The sequence below is a fragment of the Monodelphis domestica genome, chromosome 5, assembly GCF_027887165.1.
Source record: "Monodelphis domestica isolate mMonDom1 chromosome 5, mMonDom1.pri, whole genome shotgun sequence".
Taxonomy (NCBI): domain Eukaryota; kingdom Metazoa; phylum Chordata; class Mammalia; order Didelphimorphia; family Didelphidae; genus Monodelphis; species Monodelphis domestica.
Genome location: NC_077231.1, coordinates 242,616,063 through 242,642,027, shown reverse-complemented (window position 1 = coordinate 242,642,027; position 25,965 = coordinate 242,616,063).

Genomic DNA, 25,965 nt, shown 5'->3' with positions numbered 1-25,965 from the left:
AAAGATTCCAATAGCTAGCTTAAAAATAAAAAAAAATATTTATTAAATGTAAATCAAATGCTTAAGTCAAATGGGATGGCTGAGGGAGGCAGGACAGGTGGAATGCTGCCTGCTAGAAGAGATGTATTCTGGGCTTTACATAGCCTTTGAACAACAGGGCCTATGTGACTAGAGTTGGAATGATTATGGCATGGGACTGGGTCTCTAGAACCCAAGATGGGTCATGTGGTTATGTCCTACACATCAAAGTCAAAAGGGGGTGAACTGTTCAGTTTAAAGGATAATGAGATATCTGGGATATTAAATAGTTGCCTATATGTGCTCAACAAGAATGAGGGGAGAGACCAGAGGGAATCTTTCTCTCAGCTCAAAGTCACCTTCCCTTAGCACTGCAGAAATGTGAGGAAAACTGAGTGGGCCACATGTGGTCTGGGGTTTGGAGTTACCATGAAAGTCTGTGTCTCCATATCAGGAGGGAGTGCTAGCACACTGGATAACAGTTGGCATCTAAAAATTCTTTGACAAACTGAAACATTGGCCTTGAATTCAATGAGATAAGTCATTAGAAATAGGGGGCAGCTGGGTAGCTCAGTGGATTGAGAGCCAGGCCTAGAGATGGGAGGTCCTAGGTTCAAATCTGACCTCAGACACTTCCTAGCTGGGCAAGTCCTTGACCCCCATTGCCTAGCCCTTACTACTCTTCTGCCTTGGAGCCAATACACAGTATTGACTCCAAGATGGAAGGTAAGGGTTTAAAAAAAAAGAAAGAAATGTATTAAGTATTATTTTACAGATGAGTTCAAAAAGTCACTTAATATTATTAATCCTTACTTTATAATTAATTTCTTAATTCTTCAACTACAACAAAAGAAAGCACACAGTACCTTTAGTTACTATCTCAGAGGGTTGTAGTGTGATTCAAATAATCTAATGTATAAAATGAACATCACAAATCTTAAAATAAAGGCATATTTATATGTTATTATTACAGGTTTGCATAACTTCCCCTTTGTATTTTCTCATTGATATGGTGTGAAATTAAGTGTTGTAACCCTCAATATCATGGCATTGGATAATTAATAGCTACACCACATCTAGAAACCATTGGTGTTAAAGAGAAAAAAGATGATTCTCTCAGGAAATACTTTTGAGATCTCTGAAAATCTATGCGCAAAACTCTCCTCAACATGTCAAAAATGTGGAAGTAGAAGAAACCAGGTATCTCACAACTCTTCTAGCAAACTCTGTTAAAATCTTTAACAACTCCTATTTCCCTCAGGCTAGCAAGCTTCTATTTGTACTCTGCTGTAGACTGTCAGTTATTGGCTCTATATCCTAAGCAATCAAGCAAAAAAAAAAAGTTTTTAAAAGTTCAAGACTGCTATAGGGGAACAATCTTCTTTAGTTTTCCCAGTAGAGAAACCCAAAGAAATCAAGAAATCAAAGAAGAAACTTCAATACCTATATTTTGCTATTATATGTCCACACAAAAAGATAACTAGACACCAAAGAACACTGGATGGGATACAGGAAGAAAAGCATGGACAAGACACATAGTTCACAAAAGCATTTTGTCTTGATTACTAGTAAACAAAGGATGACTAAAACCTTAATTTGTGTGGACAATGTATGTGTATATGTGTGCATGTGTGCATTTGTGTATGTGTGATGAAAGAGAAGGACAGAGAGAGAGATACAGAGACAGAGACAGAGACAGAGAGAGAATAGAAACCCAATATCTATTCAAAGAAGTTTAGAACTTGCTTGAAACTATGTCCTTCTGCCTTGGAGCCAGAGTTCAAGCCCCTGCAAGGCATGGAATGGAAGAAAATGCTCAGAGAACATTCAGAATCAGTTCATCCCTTAACATCACTTAATCACTTTAGTCAGACACAACTGGGATCACTGAAAAACACAGCATTCATTACCCTAAACTCAGATAGCATAGATGATTAAAAAATAAGTCCTAATCATTCCTCCCAAAAGTGCACAGAAACTGATTCTGACAAGTCCAAATTTAGGAAGGACAGGAAATGAGAAAACATTTGAAATGTGATTGTAAATGCTTATTATGAAACCATAAAAACCCAAAGAGAATAACTCCATATCATCTAAAAAATATTACATGAATTTAAAGAGTTGCTGTAGTTCTCCTAGAAATCTGAAAAGAATATAGGAGTTTAAAAGATACATTTTAAGTGCAATTTCTAGAGAAAAAAAGAAAAGAAAAGAAAAATGGATGATAGTGAGGAAAATACAAAAAAGAAACAGATTTTTCCTTAGGGTCCCATGTTTTGACTTCCTGCTCTGGCATGGCTAAGTGTATAACCATGAATAAGTCAGTCAATCTTTTTAAGCCAATTTCTTCCTTTGCTAAACTTGTAATGTTAATGATTGTATCATTTACTTTACAAGTATGTTATGAGATTACAATGAAATAAAACATTCAAAGTTCATTGTTGTCATAAAAGTACAACAAATTAGCTATATTTAGTATCAAAACAAATTGTGTTAGTACAGATACCATTCCACTCACTTTTCCATGCTATCCCATTAGCCTCTAAATGGAGAAAATTACTAAAAGCAATAATCCATAAAGTGCCCCAGTAATGAAGTAGGAACCCAATATATGTGCACTATAGAAAAAGTAAAAAGTGGAGATTGAGCATTAAGAAGAAAACCATAAAATAAACATGGAAAAAATAACTGAGTATTGAAAGTTGTATGAAAATGGATCCCTTGAAGATGCTTGAAAGCAGTTACCAGATAGAGTCAGTAGGGCTATTAATGACTATTATGCAGAAGTTAATGACAGAGGAGGGTTGGTGGTACCAAATGGCTGAATGAACTCTCCACTTAACTACCTAGAGTAAAGCTGAAGGATGTTATCTGTAAATTGGGATACATTTTCCAGGAGGAGACTAACATCAAAATTATGTGAATTAGCCATTGAAAATAATTTAAAATATTAAGGATGGCAAGCAAGAGAGCCCCAGGAAATGATTTCTTGAATTGAGAGAGTTAAAGCTAAGTATTAATGTTGTGAATGTCTTTGGAAAAAAAGTTATTTTTGGGAACTCTAACTTTGATGTGACTATTTAATCCACTGGAACTTCAAAAGAAATTGCCTTTGAATTACTAAAGATAGTATTTATATAATATCCTTTTTTCTGGGTGTTAAAATAAAGGAGACCAGACAACACACCTGCCCATGGAAACTTCTTATATAAATATAAAGCCAATTGAGTTCTTCTAAACTCTGAAGGCTCTTCTCTCTGCTAAATGATTTCTTTTAAAAATTTATTTCTTTGACTTCCAAAATGAGAGAAGTCAACAAGATTTCCTTAAGTCTTTTTCATTTCTGTTTCTTTACACTTTTCACCACATCTTTACAAAGCACTTTATGGAAATGTCTAGCACTTCCATATGGCAAATGATAAAAAATGCATGTCTCTGGATATCCAGGTTTAAATAAATGTATCTATATCTGTCTGTCTGGCTAGTTATCTATCTATTATCTTATACAACTCTATAGGGCCCTAAGCTCTTGTAAAGTAATAAACAAGATGCAATGGGCACAATAGAGTCTATAAACAAATAGAGTTAAATAATCTTCTCTGTTTCTCTTTGTTTTTGTCTTTGTCTCTATTTCCTTCTTTCTATCTTTCTGTTTCCATATCTCACTCCCCATGAGGGGTTCCACTTTTTTACAGAGGTCTAAAGTCTTATAGATATGAAGTATTTTGTTACATTGCCAATAGGAGACTTCCTTTCTAATATGTTTTAGAACTTCCCAAAACGTAAATGTTTCCCAAAGCCTTTAGGTTTGCATAAATCATATCTAATCTTTTGAGTCAAATTTCCACAATTTGGTCCAATCTACAGAAGGTCATAACTTTGCAAGATTCAGACCATGGGTTAAATAAATATCAGTGTTTCAGAGAGATTTAGCAGTTATGAAATATACATATTACTCACATTCACAGAAAAACTACCCAATAATTAATTGTTGACCTCTAAACAAAGTACAAATGAAGGCAATCTATAGCATAGCTATTTCAGCTCCCCAACCCATCTTTTGGGGAAATACTATTACAAACAATATTTGCAAGAAAAGTGATTCGGTCTTATATGACTTTAGACTAATATTAAGTATTTTACAAATATAGGTGCTTACATTATTTTATGCTAATTCAAAAATAAATGGCTAAGTAGCTTTATGAAGTGTACTGTTTAAAATCAGGAAGAGATAGAGCTGACTTACAGGAGCAGAACCAAGATGGCAAAGTAAAAGAAACAGCAGAACTGTTGTAATATCCTACTAGTCCCTTAAATCAAATTTTGGAGTGATAGAGCCAGCCAGTAGAATGAAGCATTTTTCAACATAAGAGAACTTAGGAGGTTGGAAAATGAAGGTTGTGAGACTAGGGTAGAGATTGACCCCATCCAAAGACTATGTGATGGCAACACCAAAAGAGGGCCTTGAAGGTTGCAACAACAATTTCAGTATTTCTGAGGACTCTCAAACCAGAGACAGCAAGAGGACCAGGAAACTGGTCAGAAAGAGACTATAATAGACCCATTCAGAATTATAGTTCTAAAGCAGACAGAAGAGCTTTCTGTCCCAAGGGAGCAGGGGCCCTAAGAAGCAGTATCCCTTCCAGTTTTGAGGGAGCAGTGATTGCATCTCTCCCTAGATCACACAACTCTAGAAGACACAAAACTTTTTAAACCCTTACAATTATCTCTGGAATTAGTAGATAAATAAGCAAAACTTGATACAGTGCCCTACTATATAGGCCCACTTTTGGAACAGAACTTTAATGCAAAATTCAAAGTAAAAAATAGATTAGGACAGTGATGATTAACCTATGGCACAGGTGGCAAAGATGACATGCAGAGCACTCTTTGTGGGCATATGGCTGCCCTCGTCCCCTCCACCAGAATTTGTTACTAGAAAAGTGGAGGGACTTGGGCAGAACTGTTCCCCTCCTCCTCTCTACCATGACTGAAAACATTTTTTCACATACCCCACCCCTCTGCACAGCAGTCCAAGGGGAGCACATGGGGAATAAGGTGTGAGTCTCACAAGCAGAGCTGGAGGGGAGCAGAGTGATCAGGCCACTCCTCTCCCCATCTTCATCTGTGTTGACATCTTTCCTTACTTCACCCACCCTATTGCTCAGCAGCCAAATGGGAATGTTTTCTCCCTCCCCTCTATGGGGTAAGAGGCCTCCCCCTTACCCAAGTGGGGTACACTTGGCACTAGGTTAGGGGGAGCCTGGAACACAGTCTATGGGCTGCTAGACACAATAACTGGTTTGGGGGTGGGATGGGGGCAAGGCCTGTCCCTCCTTCTCTTAAAGGTTTGCCATTAGTGGACTAGGAAATATGAAAAGAACAACAAAAAAACTGATCATAAAGAAGCTACTATGATGACAGAGAAGGTCAAAACACACATTTAGAAGACAATGATGTCAAAACAGCTGCAAGCAAAATTTCAAAAAAAATTATAAATTGGACAAGTTTAGCAAGAATTCCTGAAAGAACTAAAAAATAAAAGTGACAGAGAAAAGTAAGAAATGACAGAAATGCAAGAAAATTATGATAATACAAGTAACAACTTGTTTAAAATAAACAAAAGACAAAAATACTTAAGGAAATAATATCTTAAAAACAGAATTGTCCAAGTGGAAAAAAGAAGTATACATTATCATTTATGAACATAACTCCTTAAAAAGCAGAATTGGCCAAATGTAAATTGAGGTACAAATATTCACTAAAGGAAAAAAAAATAAATGTAGAATACAGCTGTGAGAAGCTAATGACTACAAGAGACATCAAGAACTAATAAAATAAAGTCCCAAAAATGAAAAAAGAAAAGAAAATGTGAAATATGTGACTGGAAAGCATCCATTCTTACTGTAAACTGTTTCTGTCTTTTTACCATATGTTGAATCTAAGAAGCTTTATTGTAGACATTGCTGGAGGAAATAATGGTATTATTCAGTCTATATTACTCCTCTTTTTTATCTTCCCAGCATCAGTATAGACGATTTCATTCTACAAGACTAATCAATTATAATATTTGTTTGAATATTTTCATTATTATGTCTTAAATTGAGAGATATACATTTCAACTCAATGAAATCATTATATACCAGGCACAATTGGCACAAAGCATTGATCTGGATCCATGGATACAAAGATAAAAATATATCCATCAATGAGTATATATGCTACCTGTAGGCAATGATGTGTATATGTCAGTCAGTCAGTATTTATGAAGTATGCCAACTATGTGCCAACCATTCTATTAAGTTCCAGAAACAAAAAGAATGGAAAGACAAAATCCCTGCTCTGAAGAAGTTTGTAGTTACATATAATTAAATACAAAGTAATTGGAGATAGAACAATGCCTTTGAAACTGAGAGAGAATAAAGAACAATCAATTTACAAAAACAAAATAGCATTTTATATGAACAGGTCTGCTTTGAGTATCAACATATAATGCTCTAATGAATTACTATTTTTAAAAAATCTGTCAAACAATCATAGTAATTAAATTTTAACTGTATTGAATAGTGATTAGTTTGACAATTTAGCATGGGGAACTACCTATCAATTTATTATGCACTTTTGAAAGATATAGACATAGTCTTAGTATGTGGTGCCAGGGAAAGTGGCCAGAAAATAAAATTGAAGTCAAAAGCTCTTGAGCATCCACCCTCAACTCCATGAAGCCAGCTTATTTTTCCTGATGGCAACTGGGAATAGTAAGAAAGTTTTCTATGGATAACCAACTGCGGCTATGATTAGTGATTCTGTCAAGTAATAACTGCACATTTAGTTATTAGTGACATATTACTACTTCTCATTTTGATTCTTAACTTTTTTACTTGACATACATAGTCTCTCTCTAATATATATGTATGTGTGTATTTATGTACACACATATTATACATATATAATAGATATATAATTATACATGTGTATACATATCTGTATGTATATATGATGTGTATACTCATTTTTATCTGAACAAATGTGTTTTCTTCATTTAGCAAGAATTTAGTGGACCCCAAAGCACCTATGATTGATCAGAGATTTTTAGAAATTGAAAACCAAGAACCAGTAATTCATTTCTCATGATACTAATTACCTAATTTTGTTGCCATTTTATACGAATTTATGGTTTATGTCAGTAAGAATTACTTCAAAGTGTATAAAATCTATTTTTATGTGATTATGAATAATGAGAAATGAATTTCTGCCTATATAGGGAAAAGCTGAAAAATGGTTGATCACAACAAAGAAAAGATATTTACTATCCCCAAATCTCTCTACCTGACTAGGAAGAATCATTTCCAAGTAATATGATTTAGACCCAGAATAGACCTTGAAGATCAACTAGTCTAATCTTTGTTTTCATAGAGGAAATTGAGGCCAAGAAAAAGGAAGAAAGTTGTAAAAGGTAAAAATAGAAGAAAACTGTAACTGGAGAAAGACATCTTCTGTGTGCATAGAATACACCCCCCTCTCTCTAATACTTCACAGTCATATAAGTATGTCTCTACTGCTTCATTTTGTAGTTGATATTCTTTTTTACCGTAGTGTGTCATAATTCCCAAGGAGGCTATTCATTACTAAGGAAGGGTAGTGATACTTTATATTTCTTATGGTATCTTATAGAAGCAGATAAGCATCATGTGAATAACATTCTTTCTTCATCAAGAATTTCACTTCTTTTTTTTAACATATTACCATCTTACTGTTTCCTTCATACACACATAATGTTTTCTCCTTGTTGGATCCTTCCCCTCATATTCTAATTTTTCTTCCTTAGCCTAAAAGTAGTGAAATTATAGGTTCCACAGGAATATGTCTACAGTAGGCAATCAATAAAATACTTGTTGAACTTAGCATAAGTAGACAGAGATGCTTTATCTAGAAGTTTGAGTCTTTCTAAAAGTCACTGACTTGCAATGGTTTTTATCTACTTCATAGTGAACAAATTCATCCTCATTTCCCATGTACAAAGCTACATTTAATATGTGGAGTTTAGTTGACCCATACATATTGCTGGTTGAGTCTTATTCAGCTCCACATAGAGCCTAGAGATTTTTGGTGTGAAATTTGTGCCCTTTAGTATGCTTTTGAATTGAAAAAAAAAAGATTAATTATAAAAATGAAGGAGAGTCTAGATTTTTTTTTAGAGACCAATGCCCAAACTGCACACTCATGCCTCATATGAGTCACTCCCTTACCCCTACAGGGGAGGGAGGAAACACTCCCATTTGATTGCTGGATAGACAGGTGGGTGAAAAATGCTCTCAGGCATGGTGGAGAAGGGGAAGGGAGCAGCCCCCTCTGGCACACATGCCATAGGTTCACCAACATGAACCTATATCATCAGTTACAAACAAACTACATTCCAGTTTACTGAAATAACTAGTTGATGTCATTATGAACTTTCAATAATCATGAATAATGGGAGAAGTTCAGCAGGACCAGAGAAGGGCAAATGCTGCTCCACTGTATAAGAAAAGGAAGAGTATAGATTTTGAATATTATAAAGCAGTAAGCTTGATACAAATTCCTAGCAAAATTTCTTGACTATATTATTAAAGGGATGGTTAATATGTATTGGGTATATATAGATGGAGATGTTTCAGCTTTATCTAAGGAAAACCTCTTTTAAAATAAGTCTTCAAAAAAGAATGGAAATAATGGGTTCTCTTTTAGTAGAGAGCTTCATTCAAAGACTGGATTTGAAGAAGGAAGGAAGGAAAGAAGGTAGAAGGGCAGAAAGCAAGGAAGGAGAGATGTTAAAGAGGGAGGGATAGAAGAAATAAACATTTATTAAACTCCTACTATGTGCTAGGAACTGCACTAAATGTTTACAAATGTCATCTCACTTGTTCTTCACAATAACCCTTTGAGGAAAATATTTTATGATTCTTATTTTACACTTCAGGAAAGCTGTATAGACAGAGAGGATTCTTATTGGGATACCATCTGAACAACAAAGCTACAGAGATCTATTTCAATAGTGCAACTGTTTTGAGAAGAAATCAGAGAGGTAAGTTAGGGAGGGAGAAAAGCTATGTTACCAAAGCTTTCATGTAATCAGTCTATAAAGTTCTAACCAGCTAATAATATTTGATGAGCATTAAATACCTCTTACTTCCCAGCCTGTACTAAATTCTTATGGCAAAAATATGAAATGAGAATGGCAGACCCTTCCTGTAATCTAACAGGGGAAGATAAAACAGGATAGCTGCATCTACTGTGTATAGGAGTCATGTCTTATGTGAAGGAACTTTAAAAATATATGTCAATTTTCATGCAACATTGCTTCTCTAAAACATGCCATCACTATTTTTCAAAGTATTACTTATCTACTTTATTATTTTTAAGAACAGAGGGATGTAACAGTGTGAAAACAGATTGTTTGGGGATCAACTTTAAGTCAGGAAAACATCTTTCTGGATCTCAATTTCCTCATCAGAAAAATGAAAGGGTTGGATTAAATTAACACTAAAAGTCTTTCTGTCTATAATATTCTATAGCAATATTTTCCAAGATTACATCTGGTGCCTCATCTCATCTTGGTTAGCTTATGTTTACTAATCATTGCCATAAAATGTGTTGCTAAAGAGTATTGAGGTACTTTCTCTTACATGATGATTATACTCATTCCCTGCCTATACTTCTGTTCTTTTTTTAATTCCAGTGTTCCTCAGCAGCTGTCAAATCCTAGCAATTCTCTGAGCTCCAGGGACCTTTTTATCCTAGGACATCCATTTTCTATGCTATCCCCACTCTTCCAGTGGTGAGATGCTCTTAGGGCCTTCATTTAGTAGAAGGGTCACAATCCAGCCAGTTTTCATTGTCCTCCAGCTATCTTTTGTCTTTCTGGACTTCATTAGCATGCTTCTACAGAAGTATACTCTTCACCAGTTCCACTTTGTGAGGTTTTTTGTTGTTGTTATATTTGTTGTGTGTCATTTCCCTCAATTAAATATATTCCCCTTGAGGGGCAACACTAGCTTTCCCCTTCATTTTATTTTTATCTTCTGCTTACCACAGAGCCCAGTGTATAGTAAAAACTTAATAAACCTTTGTTGCTTAGATACTGATTTTTATCAGAAGAAAGTTTTCTTTGGATTATCTATCCCATTTCAAGAAAAACTATATACTCCCACTCCACACATATGTATTCTCTCTCTCTCTCTCTCTCTCTCTCTCTCTCTCTCTCTCTCTCTCTCTCTCTCTCTCTCTCTCTCTCTCTCTCTTTCTCTCTCTCTCTCTTTGTCTCTCTCTCTCTGTCTCTCTCTCTCTCTTTGTCTTTCTCTCTCTGTCTCTGTCTCTGTCTCTCTTTCTCTCTCTCTGTCTCTCTGTCTCTCTGTCTCTCTGTCTCTCTGTCTCTGTCTCTGTCTCTGTCTCTGTCTCTGTCTCTGTCTCTCTCTCACATCTGTAGTCATGAGAAAGCCAAGGTCTTTAGCGTAGAAAGGAATCTAAGCCCTTGACCTTGGATTCATGTTCTAGTTATATTAGTAAATTACTTGAACTTGGAATTTAGCAAATGCAATCAGCAAGGCTTCACATGAAGAAACCAAGAAGCCTAAGCTCAAGCTCAGCTGAACATCAACAGAATGATAATATGGATTTTCATGCAAACACCAGGCTCAATTGACATATGAGCAGCCCCAGACCCAATTCCCCACCTATTCAGGAATACATGCATTAATTGGCTAAATTCTTTGACTATTTCACCTACTTTCAATTAGTTTTCTTTCTTTTCATTAATTTCTCAGGATTTACTAAGTTCCTCTCTGAACAGCACCATTTGTTTCATGTGTGCAAAATTTTACCAACCCCTTAATCCCTTTGTCTAAGAAATAATCCATTTTTGACTATGCTTGGATTTTTTAGTTTTCTTTTTCCCTGATATCCCCCCCACTGTTTTATAGGCATCATCTCAGTAGCTTGAATCCAAAGCACTATTATTATGGAGCTGAAACCTCAAATCAGAGTAGAAGGACTGAAGTTCTGCCATTCATCAATAAACCTGCAGCAACTGCAAAAAAAAAAAAAGAGGGTCATTCTGGGATCCCAGAGAACATTGCAATAACCTGTACTCTTGTGTTTAACTAGGGACTTGAAAGCTTTTTATTTCTGAAAACATCTTTAAATATTACAAATGAAGAATGCAAAAAAATCATGAATTATGAATGAAATGAAAGCTCCATGGAATTAAAGGAACTTTATTTGAATATGTCTTGATATTTGTGCCAAGACATTTTAACTACATTTTACCACCATTTCCTCAAGTCCTTAAAGCTAAAGCAACTGTTTGATTTGTAAGACTTACAAATGGTCAATCTCATTCTTAGAAACTTAATTTCATTCTCCTTTTAAAATAAAGTCCATAGGCTATACATATTTATAACAATGATTATGAAGATAAAGTCCCAACCAAGAAAATTTCAGTTCATGGCATGAATGTCACTCGCATATAACTTCTTTTACTGGCATGAATGATCATTAATAGACAAGGGAGGCAAACCATATTTTCTTTATGTTTAAGCAGCCTTGATAAAGAATTTCTTTCCCCAGTTAGAAGCACAATGATCATGTTGATGTACCAAATTCCATTACTTATTTTTAGTACGAAAATTTTGACATTCTCCATTTTCAATTTGTGTTGCTTTGCTGCTTCTTAGGGATTTATACCTCCCCCTTTGTAAGAGGGCCCACCATATTTATGCAAGACATTGCAGATACTTGATTAGTGACTAGTTTTAGTCCTACTGTAAACTCAAAACTCTGCATTTAAGCAATCCACCAGTCTTAGTCTTCTTGGGAACATGAATTACAAGCATTAACAATGATATATTAAAAATTTTAAAAGGAACATAGTTTTTTCCATAGATTGATGCAATAATTTTTTTATTTCAAAAATGATTTTAGTATATTTTCCTAATCTCTCATTATTGGTATAAATTTGCTTTAAATATAATTATAAGAAAATAATGTAATTTTATTTTGAAATAAAGACTTTGATCCCATAACCTTTAATTGTGTCTAAATACATGACATGGAACTTTGGTCATTCAAAGTATTCCTAAACTCTTTTTATCTTAGTGAGTGAATCAGCATGGTTATCGGGACTTACCATGAGAAACACAATGGGATAAAATTACATTTCTGGTAAGTAACTGTCAGAAGATCATAATTTCCTGATTCACATTTTCTTGATCTATAAAGTAGGGGCTAGTCCAACATTTCCCTTTGATATTTTTCAAAATATTATTGTTTTTCTACTTTTGGTTCACTGAAACATTGTGGAGCAAGATGAAGAGCAGTACATAGGAGCAGCTAGGTGACCCAATGGATAAATATACAGACCTGAAGACTGGAGGCCCTAGGCACAAATCTTACCTCAGATACATTCTATCTGTGTTAACCTGGGCAATTCACTTAACCCTAATTTCCCTGCCCTTACCACTCTTCTGGTTTAGAACCAACAGATTATTAATTCTATGATGGAAGTGTGAGAAATTAATAATAGTCCATACATTTAGATTAATATTGGATTTTAAACAGGATAAGTTTTGATATTAAATTTGAAGTCACCCTCTGATTGAATTACATTGCAACTCCCTCACCCTTTGACTGAATTAAAAACAAAAAAACGCTGCTTAAGATAGTTGTTTAAATTAATTAAAATAGTAGGATAAAGAAAAGATAGTACACTCACTCTGAAGCCATTCTAAAGATATTATGACTGGCTTATGGAAGACCTTGGCTCTTGCCCCTTTTGATTCCCTTTTGACTAACTTTGATTGGGAAGACCTGACTATCCTCCAGAGTAAGGTCAGAGTTCTCCAGTCCAAGGGGCTTTGGAAAAGGACATCACTAAGAGTATATATTTGAAACTGGAGAAGAGGAGAGGGCTTTTTGGCTAGTAATCAAACACAATAAGAGTTTTGACTATTGTCTTGGAAGTCAGCCACCAAGCTAATTATGAAGAGATTCTTTATCCACAGGATACATTTGAAGTATCCTCCCATAATTCATGGCAACTTGTGAAACATTAAAAATAAAAGACAATCCTAAAAACATATCATCATCTTCTTTTGCTTCTACAGCAGAAACTGGAACTAATGATATTCAAAATCATATGGTTTTGTTCTATCCATAATCATTAACTGTACTATTGGAACTCAAAATGTGAGAGCCTTGTTCAATAATCAATTGATATAATACTGAAGGAACTGGTTCATATCAATCTTGACATTTTCAATATAAACAAAAACAGGCAGAAAAGGAAGTTGTAGTTGAATAAAATGACTAAGGTTGGTCTTTGGAATCGAAAATAAACAAGTCGGTGGTCTTGGTTTAATTAAATGACCAAAGGCAAGAAGAAACCATACTTCATGAGATACTTATTCATCATGTCAAATTTCACTATCCATGAGTAACTTTAACAATTCAGAGATCATTTCACTATGTGAAACTATATTCTTTGCTGAGGTCAGAAAAAAATAAAAATTCTCTTATCAGCTCCAGAAGACCTTCCAAATGAAATGGGCATATTTTAGCACTTGGTGACTTAAGTTAGAGGTGAACATAAGGGAAGACAGAGGAAAATATTACTGAAACTGTGGTTCAACTTCACCCAATTAATCAATGTTAAAGATTATAAAAGGGCGGTTTTCAGAAGAATGAATTTTAATATTGATAACCACACACTTTTTTTCTAATAATAAAAAATGTAAATTAAAACATCCCTGAGGTATGACTTCACATACATGAAATTGGCAAAATTGGCAAAAAAAATGAAAATGACAAATGATTCAAGGAAGTGCTTTGGGAAAAACAGGTTAAATGACTCCTGATTAGAAGAAATGTTAACTTATCAGCCATTTTGAAAAAAGGAATTTGGAATTATGCTCAAAAAACCAATTAAGCTCTAAATTCTTAGCCAATCATGCTACAAGGTCTATAGTCCCCAAGAGTGCAAAGAAATAAAAAAGACTTACATATACAAAAATATTTATGGTACTTCTTTTCATGGAATCAAAGAATTATAAACTGAAAATATATCTAAACATGGGCCATGATTAAACAAGTTCTAGAATATGAATGGGATGGAACTCTATTCTGGTATAAGAAATTATAAATGAGATAGTTTCAGACAAAACCTGGGAAGACTTGTATGAACTAATAAAAAATGAAATGAAAAGAAATGACTTGGCCAAATAAGTAATTTTTTCATTTGATCATATTTATTTGTAATGGGTGTTTTCCTTCATTCTCAAATGCAGAGAGAAAAAGGAGAAGTGGTAAGGAAAGAATCTGGAAAACAAAATCTTAAGATGTGCCTAATGATTAAGAAGTGAAAAAGGCTAATGTAACATAGACTAGACAGCAATATTTTGTCTAAGCAATATAAGGGAATTTTCATAATTAGAACTGGAAGGTTCTAGACCAAGTGAGCACAAAATAGCAAAACAAACTGAAAAGAACTTAAGTGAATCTTGACAAATAGGTAACGTGACAATATAGACAATATATACAATATAGAAACCTTTTCCAAATCAGCTTTCTGTATCTAGCCTGATTCACTTGATAGAGCACACATAAAGGTCAATACTTATTTACAAGAAAGATTAAACCAGAAAACCATAACATTCATCTTAAACAACTTTTGCCAGATCTATTTAAATGAATCGCTCAGGATAAAAATGGGAAATGAATAAAAGAACAACATGGAGTAAAAGCAATGCTAAAGAGAATTTTACTAATATAGACTATTGTTATAAGACGGTCAAAAGATTCAGAAAGCTAAAATGGTTAGCAAAGACTTGATCTCTTTTCCAAGCAAAATTATGCCCACTGATGTTAAAACCAGTTTAGAATATAAAGTAATTTGTTTAATTTTGTGGAAGATTATTATAGTAGAAGAATATTATGTTCCATGAAAAGTGTTGGTGGCCCTGACTTGTTCCCATAATTCCTGATTTTCATTTCTAAATATATTCCCCTCAACAAGGCTTTTTCCCTTTATTATTTTTTTCTCTTTTTTCTTCCTTATAATGTTTTCTAAAACTATATGGACAAGGATCTGATGAAGTCATAGGTAAAAGAATCAGTATATCACTTTCCAACAAGATATTATAAAAAGTTAGCAACTACTAAAAAAGGGTAGAATTTACTGTGAGATAAAAGACTGAAATAATTGGTGTTATTTTAATTGAAAAAAAAGAAGAATTAGTGAAGGGTATGATAACTGTTTTTGAATAAATGAATAGCTATCACATGGAACATGGATTAGATTTTTTTCTATATCCAGATATCACAACTAAGTTGGAAGTTAAAAGGATGCATGCATTGATTTCAATAGAAAAAAAGAACTTTCTAGTAACCAAAGCTGTCCAAGAACATAAATAAATAAAGACTTACTTGTAAGCTACAAGCTGTACCCTGTCACTGATAACATTCGAGGGAAACTATCTACCAGAGACATTATGGAGGGATGGTCTAACATTATGTGGGAGAATTGGGTCATTTAACTTCTCAAGTTGAGAGATTTTGTCTAATGATTTTCAAATCAAAGATTCCATGAGTTCATCAAATAGTCAATCAATACTTTAAAAGTTGCTATTACTAAATTCAATATTTAGGACTCTGAGCTCCAAGAAATCTGAGAGATTAATTACTGGATAAAAATCATCTTTTGATCAGTAAGATCATCTCTTGAAGAACACACCAAAAAAATACTTCAGAAATTTGTATTAAAAATCTAATGCAATATTTTAGGAGAAATATATTTTTTTAGTTTAGAAAGCCACCTGGTACACCAACATCTACAGGAGAGTTTCTTAAAACTTTTTGTGAGTCTTGGACTTTTTTGCTGCCTGGTAAAGCCTATAGACATCTTCTCAGAATAAAAAATAAAATACACAGGATTAAAAAGGAAACTAAAGATAAGTGGAAATAAAGATATAATTTCTCCACATCCAAATTCATGAAGAGATACCATTAATTCCATCCATGGATCTCAAGCTAAGAATTTATGATCAAATTGATCTTGGTGAATTTATGGAATTTAATGAAAGTACTTTCAAGCATCTGTCCATTTGTTATTAAGTTGTTTCAATTATGTCCCATTCTTTATGACCCTATTTGGTATTTTCTTGGCAAAGATAATGGAGTAATTTGTCATATTCTTCTTTAGCTCATTTTACAGATGAGGCAAACTGAGACAGAGTTAAGTAACTTATCCCATATTATAAAACTAGTAAATGCCTGAGTCCAGATTTGAACTCAGGAAAAAAGTCTTCCTGAAGCTGTCCCCAGCACTCTAATCATTACACCATGTCGCCTGTTTCCTGTTTCCTGGGAGACAGTACTAAGGGTACACTGTATTATTCCTTTTCTCCCTGATCCTTCCAACTACAAGTATCTTTCTTTGTGTTTAACCAATTTGATGTATGGTATCTACTAACTTTATATTTATGCTGTATATATATTTTGTACACACTTATTGCCTTGTTCACAAGAAGGTAAGCTCCTTGCAATATACTTCATTCTATGAATGTATTTAGTAAAGGAGCTGATACATAAATGTTTAAAAATCCTGGTTGATTTATTGCAGATAGTGTTGGTGAGGCCTTTTCTGATCAGGTCAGTCTTAGTACCCATACATCTCTGGGCCAAATTACTTTGCATTTTAAATACATATGTACACATAGCCCACTGTCCTCTCTAATAGAATGTAAACTAGTTAAGTAGAATACTCACTCTTGGAGCCTAACACATAGGGGGGACATGGTACTGTGTATATTTCTGGAATTGAATAAAAGACCTTAATTCTAGGTTTGGGTCTCTAGCATATAACCTGAACTCAGACTTAAAAGACTTTCAACATATGGGAAACTGAGTTCACATATTATGAGGGGCTATGGATTTTTGGTAGATAAAGTACATTTCAGATAGACATAAAAAGTGGAGAGCCTTTATTTGACTTATAAGAATAACCTTTAGCACACTAAACCTGAAGCATCCTTCAAGGTGGATCATAAAAAATGAGTCATATTCCACTAGGATTGCCTAATTGTCCTATTAAGATGGAGCACGATGGCTCTTATCCTCTCCTGTATCAACCAATAGTACCTTTCTCCATCAGGTAAAGTTGCTCATAAAATGTTATATCATTTGTAAGTGAGTGAAGTGGGATCTGAACTCAGGTTTTTCCAAACTCCAGCACAGTGAACTATCCAGTGTGCCTCCTAGTTTTAATAGCTTAAAACACCATCACAACTTTGTGACACCCTTTAATAATTTAAACAGCTTAATAGATTAAAACTTCACTAAGACTTCATAGTGTGTGATTGTATATGCTTTTCTGAGTGCCAGTTACAGCTGAAAAATGAACTGTTAAATGACACCCAGTATCCCATTTTAGACTTGGTAACTCATATGTACCCACAAGCATGTGTTTATACCAGTCCCTAGTGAGATGAGCAGCACGCCCATAAATATCTGTTTCATGACTAAATTGTCTATTCTGAGGAAGGTGCCATTATGTTCAAGTTGTTCAATAGTATTTAAATGTGGATAACATTGCAAAGTAGGAAATGACACCTTTTGGGACAATTCATGCATAGTTTTGGAGACAAGAGTCCCAACTTTGTGAGACTTCAACCTCCCTGATCATCTCATCCAAAGTGATTGGCACATTTTTTTCTTGCTTCTCTTTTTACCTGATAAGTCCTATGTGGTAGTGTCATCAAAGATGCTGCTAATGTTAAAAATAATAATAGAGAGGTTTTGTAGCTGTAGTGATAATATTAGGCTATAATTTCCCCTAATTAAGTGCTTTGTTTAGTCAAATGTAGATTACCTAAGACAGCCCCCGAGGGAAGAATGTAGTGTACTCGGACCTCCAAGAGAGCTGTTAGATCCCTAGAAAGAATTAAATTTATAACCTGTTATAAATCTCTTGATGGTATTTATAAATAATATGATTCCTTCTTATATTTTAGAGTACTTGTACATTTGTGATAAAAACTTATTCATCATAATCATGTTCCTTGCTCTTGTCTCTCATTCTTTTCTCCTCTCATCTCTCTTTTTCTCATTTGCAGACATTTACTGGAGGAAACTAATCATTAATGTGCTATGATATTTGGTTGTCATTTCTATCCAGTGCAAAAGATCTAAGTACTAAGTAGTATGTCTTTAATATTTATTATGGAATTATGGGTAACATGCCTTTATTTTGCTGGTAGTTCCCAGTGTTCAAACCTTATCCTTTTCAATCGGTTTGGATGTGAAATGCCACAAAAGGAACTTCAGGCACCTTCGAAAATAGTTATTTTCAAAGCACCTATTGTTACAAGAATATGGACAATAATTTTACAAATGTCAGTCCAATTCTTTCTTGGCTAGGGGATAATAAATCAAAATAAATTTTATTTATTTTTTCTTTTTGAAAATTTTTATTTAATTAATTTAGAATATTTTCCTATGGTTACAAGATTCATGTTCTTTCCCTCTTCTCCCTCCAGCCTCCTCCTGTAGCCAACATGCAGTTCCACTGGATTTTACATGTGTCATTGATCAAGACCCATTTTCATATTATTGATATTTGTACTAGGGTGATTGTCTATATTGGGAGTCTATATCCCCAATCATATTCCCATCAACTCATGTGATCAAGCAGTTGCTCTTCTTCTGTGTTTCTGCTCCCACAGTTCTTTCTCTGGATGTGGATAGTGTTCTTTCTCATAAGTCCCTTAGAATTGTCCTGGATCGTTGCATTGCTGCTAGTAGAGAAGTCAATTACATTCAATTGTACCATAATATATCAGTCTCTGTGTACAATGTTCTCCTGATTCTGCTCCTTTCACTCTGCATCACTTCCTGGAAGTCATTCCAGTTCATATGGTTTTCCTCCAGTTCATTATTCCTTTGAGCACAATAGTATTCCATCACCAACAGATACCACAATTTATTCAGCCATTCCATAATTGGTAGGCATCCTCTCATTTTCCAATTTTCAAAAGGATTTTTAACCTCAAGTACATCTTTAAAATATTGCTACCAATTACTTTTTTAATTTAAAAATTAATTCAACTGAAAAGAAGTTATTCCTTTCCAGGTATTACTAGATAAATGCTTTATATGGAGTGATGAGGTTTCAGTCCTAAAGCATTCAGGTACTATTTCCTCCATCAATCCTTCCCTAATTTTTCTAGTTATATCATTTCCCCTCATCTTAAATACCTCCTATCACTCTACTGGCACCTCCCTTATGTACTTGCTATTGTATCACTTATATTCATTTGCAAAATCATTTTGTCTTCTTTGCTAGCTTATAAATTCTTTGATGGAAGTGACGATGCTTTGTCTATCTTGTATTTCAGACTTGTATAAATATGCTTTTTTTCTGGTGGTATCAAATTTTAACTAAAGGGATTCCTGGTTTTAGCATGGAAAATGACAAAATAACATTAACTATGTTGTATTTTATTTATTTGGTTAATCATTTTCCAATTACATTTTAGTGTCATCTTTGGTGGCAGAGTTTTGAAGACCTCAATACTTCATATTTATATTGAACAGGAATTTAAATTGTATTGAATCCAATCCAACCAAATCAAAGATTGTGTTGAATGTTTTAAGTAATAAGGAGCCCATTGGAGACTCTAAAATCTCAATGGGATCTAGGACTTGTGTAGTGTGCAATGGATGCTTAACAAATATTTATTCATTGACTAATTCCTATGAAATAGATGTTTCCATATGGTGGATAGAATAATGAGCATGGAGGTAAAAACCTGAGTTAGAGTACTGGCTTTATGGCTTAGTTCTGTGACCTTAGGCAACTCAATTTTTCTAGGGATAAAAACACCAGCTCTATGTACATCAAAAGGATTTTGGTGAGGATTAAATGAATATATATATATATATATCACACTGTAACTGAACCCCATGGGTAGAAGGCATAACTACAGCATGCATCTATCACAGATGGATAATCAACATTGACAACATATATGATTATTACTACACTTTTTGTTATATATACTACTCAAATAAAGAATTATATGGTTTAGAGAGAAATAAGCAAGGTTTTACTGCCATATATTTTCATATCAATGTCAATTCAATAATAATATCTTGTCCAAGATTAATATAGTGACTAGTCATGAAATCCTAGCTATACCAAACCTGGCAACACTAGTGTTCAGTTATGTTGGAAGGACCATCTCTTCTTTTGGGAAAAAAAAAATTAGTCTGAAACTGTCAAAAAAAATGAGTTCAGAAGGATGAGAGATTATAGAGCTACAATATGGTTATGTGACAATCTGTTTTATTCCCAGTTATCTATTAATTAGCATGACAAGAGGAGGGAGAGTGACATTAGGGACACTGTAAAACATTCAAGTGCCAAAACATCTCAGCCATGGCAAAATGTTCTCAAAGTGCAGAACTCTGCTAGGAAGAATGTATGTCCTTGTATAGATCCAACATACAGTTTCTGTCCCCAGTGATTTAAATGTTGCCTAGTTCTTTTTGTAGTTAGATATTTTCCCTAATGCCTTGCCACAGTGACCAAAATTCTAATGATTGTAGACAGTCCTTTGGGGTAATGGCAACATCTTCAGCAAAGCAGATTGTTCAGTCTATCTCAAATGAAGGTGGAAATCCAACCCTAAAAATAAAGTTTTGCTGTGGGACTCTTAGCAACTGAGCATCATACATAACAAAAAGATTAGAAAAGGGAGAAAATTCTTTACAAAGAAAATAGCCACATGATTTATCTTGTCAGTACTTCCTTCCTCCCATCTGCCCCTATATAAAAGGCCTGAATGTCAGACTTCTAATTGAGTAACCAAAGAAAATTATTTCAATGACCTACAGAAAGTATATTAATTTTTATGTTACTACTAGTAAAGAGTATACAAAGTACAATTTGGCTTATTCATTGGGGGGGAATGTTAATTTTAAGAGGTTCAGATGAAGAGTTAGGATCTCTCTCATGGAACAATGTTCTTTAGGAGAAGGTAGTCAAGCCAAGAAGAATGAAAAATTGTCCATAATAAAACATCAATAGTCCCAAATGGAAATGATTCTAAGGAGGAGGAATAAAAAGAGCTCTGACTAATAAACCTAATGTATCCACACAGGGAACTCATAGATCAACTTTTTAAAAGAAGAAATCTACAGAAGATGGAAGCAAGTATGTATATGTGTATACAAAGAGTAACATGAAAATATTTATAGCAGTTCTTATGTTAGAAAATAATTAGAAATTTGAAAGTATGTCCTTTAATTGGGAATTGGCTTAACAAATTATATTATATAACTATAATGGCATACTATTGTGCCATAAGAAAAAAACAAAGGATGGTCATAAAAAACAACTGGAGAGATTGATATAAAGTGATAGAAAGTAAAGAGAACAGAACAATTAAACTCAGCAATAATGTATAATAAAGATCCATAGCAAATGGCATAAATATTATCAACAATGGAGACAATGATGGAGTCTGAATACAGATGTAAGCAAATCATTTCTTACTTTATATCTATCATAAGTTTTTTCCCCCTAGGATAAGTGACATATGTCATCTTTCACTTGGCAAAATGTTCAAAAATAATAATTTAAAATGGTATTTATATGTAATCTGAAAAGGATAATAAAATGTTTAAAGTAAAAATGAATGTCTTGATCATTTCCTGAAAGAGACCCCAAAATGATAACTCCTGGGAACATTGTCATCAAATTCCAGAGCTCCAATGGAAACACAAATTAAAGGAGTCAGTAGTTAGAATCAAAATAGACTTTTGTGAAGGAACAGAATAAAGAGAAAGAAGAAACAGTAGAAAATGGAATGTAGATAAAAACCAGTAACTATAACTGTGAATGGAAATAGGATGATCTCACCTATCTAATGGAAATACATAGAAGAATGAATTGAAAAACAAAATCCAACAACATGTTGTTCATAGAAGGTACACTTGAAACAGAAAGAAACAAGGAATTCAAATAAAGGGCTGGAACCGAATCCAATATGTTTCAGCTAAACTAAAAATAAAAAAGGCAGGGGCAGAAATCATGATCTGAGACAAAATAAAAGCAAAAATATACTACTTAAAAAGGATAATCAAGGAAACCAACGTTTATAAAAAATACCATGGACAATGAAATAATAGCAAAAAAAAAATGTAGCAAGTTTCTCTGATAGTTTTCATCTCACAACTAAATACTATATAGAGAACTGAGTCAAATTTATAATGAGAGGCATTTGCCAATTAATACATAGTTGAAGACTATAAACAGGTAGTTTTCAGAAGAAGAAATCAAAGCTATCTATACTCATATGAAAAAATGTTCTAAATTTTTATTGGTTAGAGAAAGGCTAATTAATACAACTTTGTAGCAGGCTGGTCCAATCATTCTGGAGAAATTTGTAACCAGGTCCAAAGAGCTATAAAACTGTGTATATCCTTGAACCCAGCAATATCCCTATTAGTTCTACATCCCAAAGAAATCATAGAAAAAGTAAAAAAGATCAATTTGTGTGAAAAGTTTTATAGCAGGTTTTGTGGTATAAGGAGATGGAAATTGAGTGGATGTTCATCAATTGGGATATATCTCAATAACTTGTGTCATCTGACTGTTATGGAGAAGTAATGTGCTATGGGAAAGGATGAGGGGGGTAGCTCCATTGTAAAAAAAAAACAACATAGTAAGACCTATATAAACTGACACAAAACAAAGTGGGAAAACTAGGAGATAATTACCTACAAAAAGGAACTATGAAAGACTTGGTTACTCTGATCACTATATCAATCCAAGAAAATGCCAAAAGACTAATGATGAAAATTTTTTCTACCTCCAGAGAGAACTGATGAATTGAGTGCAAGTTACATCATAATTTCTCATTTTATTTTTTCTTGCTTTTTAAAAATATCTCTAATATGAAAATAAGTTTTTCAATTTCACATGTTTAACTGATATTATATTCCTTATTTCTCAATGAGTAAGAGATGGTTTGGGAATGAAAGAATTTGGAACTCAAATTTTTAAAACAGAAATAATGTTAAAAAAGAAAGAAATATATTATAAAATCATTTTAAAATAATGCTGAAGTCATTGTGTTAAATAAAGTATATTAATAAGAAAAGAACATATAATCCAGACTAACCTAATTACTTTTTGGCAAAGTAACTAGCTAAATTGGTAGGGTAGGAAAATTCTGGAAAAATGGTATATCTAACAAAGAATTTGGAAAAACCCATGATGTCTTCATAAATATTTTGTGGATGAATGAAATCTTGATAAAAGTTAAATAAGTTTTTTGAACCTGTCTCAAAGAGTATTCATAACCAGGTCACTGTTAAGATACAGAAAAGTCTATATCTATGGTTTTGCCATCATTATCTGTTCTTGATTCTGATTTACAGTCTATCAGAGATTTAGACAGAAGAATATATTATTTACTTCCTAATTGGAGTTGGCACAAATATAGGAGAATTCAACGTGGCAGAATATTGTTTCTAAAACCCCTGTGATCTAGAATAATCAGATAAATGTAATGGTATGGATTCTTATATGAATATAAACTTTTAGTGTTTAGATTTCTACACTTCGAAAACAGTAGCCATTCCATTATTTAGAAGACAACTTAAAATTACAAGTTTCTTTCTCTGTTCCTGTTGCATTGGTCTCCTACTAGAGCTTTACCATACAAGGCCACACATTTCCACTTTAATCTCAAACATTCTGTGTAGGTTTTACTTAAAAGTGAAGACCAGTTACAAATTTCTTCTTTCTACCAAGAGAAGAACCCTGGGGCATGGGAAGCAGAGATTCAATGCACTATTTAATCAGTCCTGGATGAAAGTCTTCAGGCAATAGAGTTGAATCTGGGCAGTTTGAGAAGCCTAGAGAATTCATGTTTCCTTCCTCCATCCCTCTCAATCTCTACTTCCCTTTATTGCACAAATTAGTGTACAAGCTATATTCCCTTAGTAGAAGATAAATTGCTTTAAGTCAAGGCCAATTTTCTCTCTTTGTCTCTCAAGTACCTAGCATATTGCCTCAAACAGAACAGGGACTTAATAAATGTTTATTCAATTAAACTGAATTTCTGATACCACAGAAGGGGCCTTTATACAGGATTCTGTCTACCCCAAAGCTATGTCTAAGATTCTGTTTGAGATTCATTCCTCAATAGTCCAATTATATGAATTTGTGGGTCCCTATGATAAAAAACTTTGTCATTAGTACCAAAGAAAGGTCCTTTTCATGTATTTCGGAGAAAGCTAGAACCTTTTGTGATATTGTACTTCTAGTTATAAGCAAATATATAGTAAGTTCTAGGCCTGTCAGTTTGGATAGGTGAAAGGTGGCAAGTACTGATTTCTTTGTCCTAGATCAGGCTAATTAAATTCTCATCTGATCCTGTGACTCTGAGGCTTCATGTTTTGACTGACTATTTAGAGAAAATTACCCAGAAAAAAGAGGATACTCTCCTGGAAGCCAAACACATGACCTTAGATTTACTTAGCAAGTCCAGAAGAGCATCATCTTTGATTCAGGATTCCTTTGTTCTCAGCAAGGTTTTTTTAACCTTAATAATAGTACCACCTACCAAATTCAGTCTTAGAGGAGAAGTGGGGAAGAGAATGCAATTGTAAAAAAGAAAAGAAATAGTGGTTCATTCTATAAATGTCTGAATGAGAAAGAAGGCTTAAAAATGTTGTTAGATATGCCAATTAAGAAGTCATTAGCAACTTTTGACGAAGCAATTAAATAGAATAGGAAAGGGGTAGAGTGATATTATTCTCCTCTTAATATTCTACAGTCTGGTCTTATTGTCCTACTTGATGTTCTTCACAAAGGATCTCATTTCTCTGTTTCTTCTCCCTCATGTCTCAAACACTCCTAATCTCTGACATTCAGAATTAACACTTTCCTTTAAGATTCATTTCAACTGCCACTTCTTGGAGGATTCTTCCTTATTTCCATCTCAATCATGCCAGTTGCTAGTGTCCTTTCCCTCTAAGAGCAGCCTTTATCTATTCTGTATGTATATTGCACATATAATGTTCACTGGGTCGCACTCATTAGAAAGTAAACTTCTTGAGGTCAGGGATTATCTTTGCTTTTTTAAAAATATCTAGTGCTTAGTACAGGGCCTAGAGTATGATAAACATTTGATGAATTTTTGATGATTTGGGTGTTGGCATAAAGACAATTTTTAAAGAAAAAGAGAATGAAGAGAGACTTGTAATTATGGAGAGGTGGAAAAATAGAGAGAAGGGGTTTTTAGGAACAAGGGATTTAATATTATTTCTGAAGGTGAATAAGGTTTTTTGATTTATGTAACACAGTTCTGGAGAAAACTAGAAGGGATAGAATCCTGGAAATCATCAAAGGGATTACCCTTAGATAGAAGTAAATACATTGCTTCCATTCTGTGTTCAAAACAAAAGAGAGGAAGTAGTTAATAACAGTGTGAAGTCTTGAGGAAAGTAGGCAGGACTTAAGTATGAAATAGTTAATAATAATACATTATAATTATATATAATACATAAATAATATAATAACATATATTATTATATAATGAAGATTGTAATAAAAATAATACTAATGGAATAGTATGCTGGGTTTGTAGCCAAGGGGTGTTGATTCAAATTCTCCTTCTGTTTCTTTCTGCTTGTAGAATTTTGACTTCATCTAATCTCTAAAATGAAGGGGTTGAACTCGATAACTTTTATGCTCTTCTCTCTTAAATAAATATGTGTGTATAATGTATATATGTATACTCATATATCTATATATGTCTACATGAATACATATATTTATATATGTACAAAGAGATATAGACTTGTATTTTATATCTATATGTCACATAGTAAGTATGTATGTAC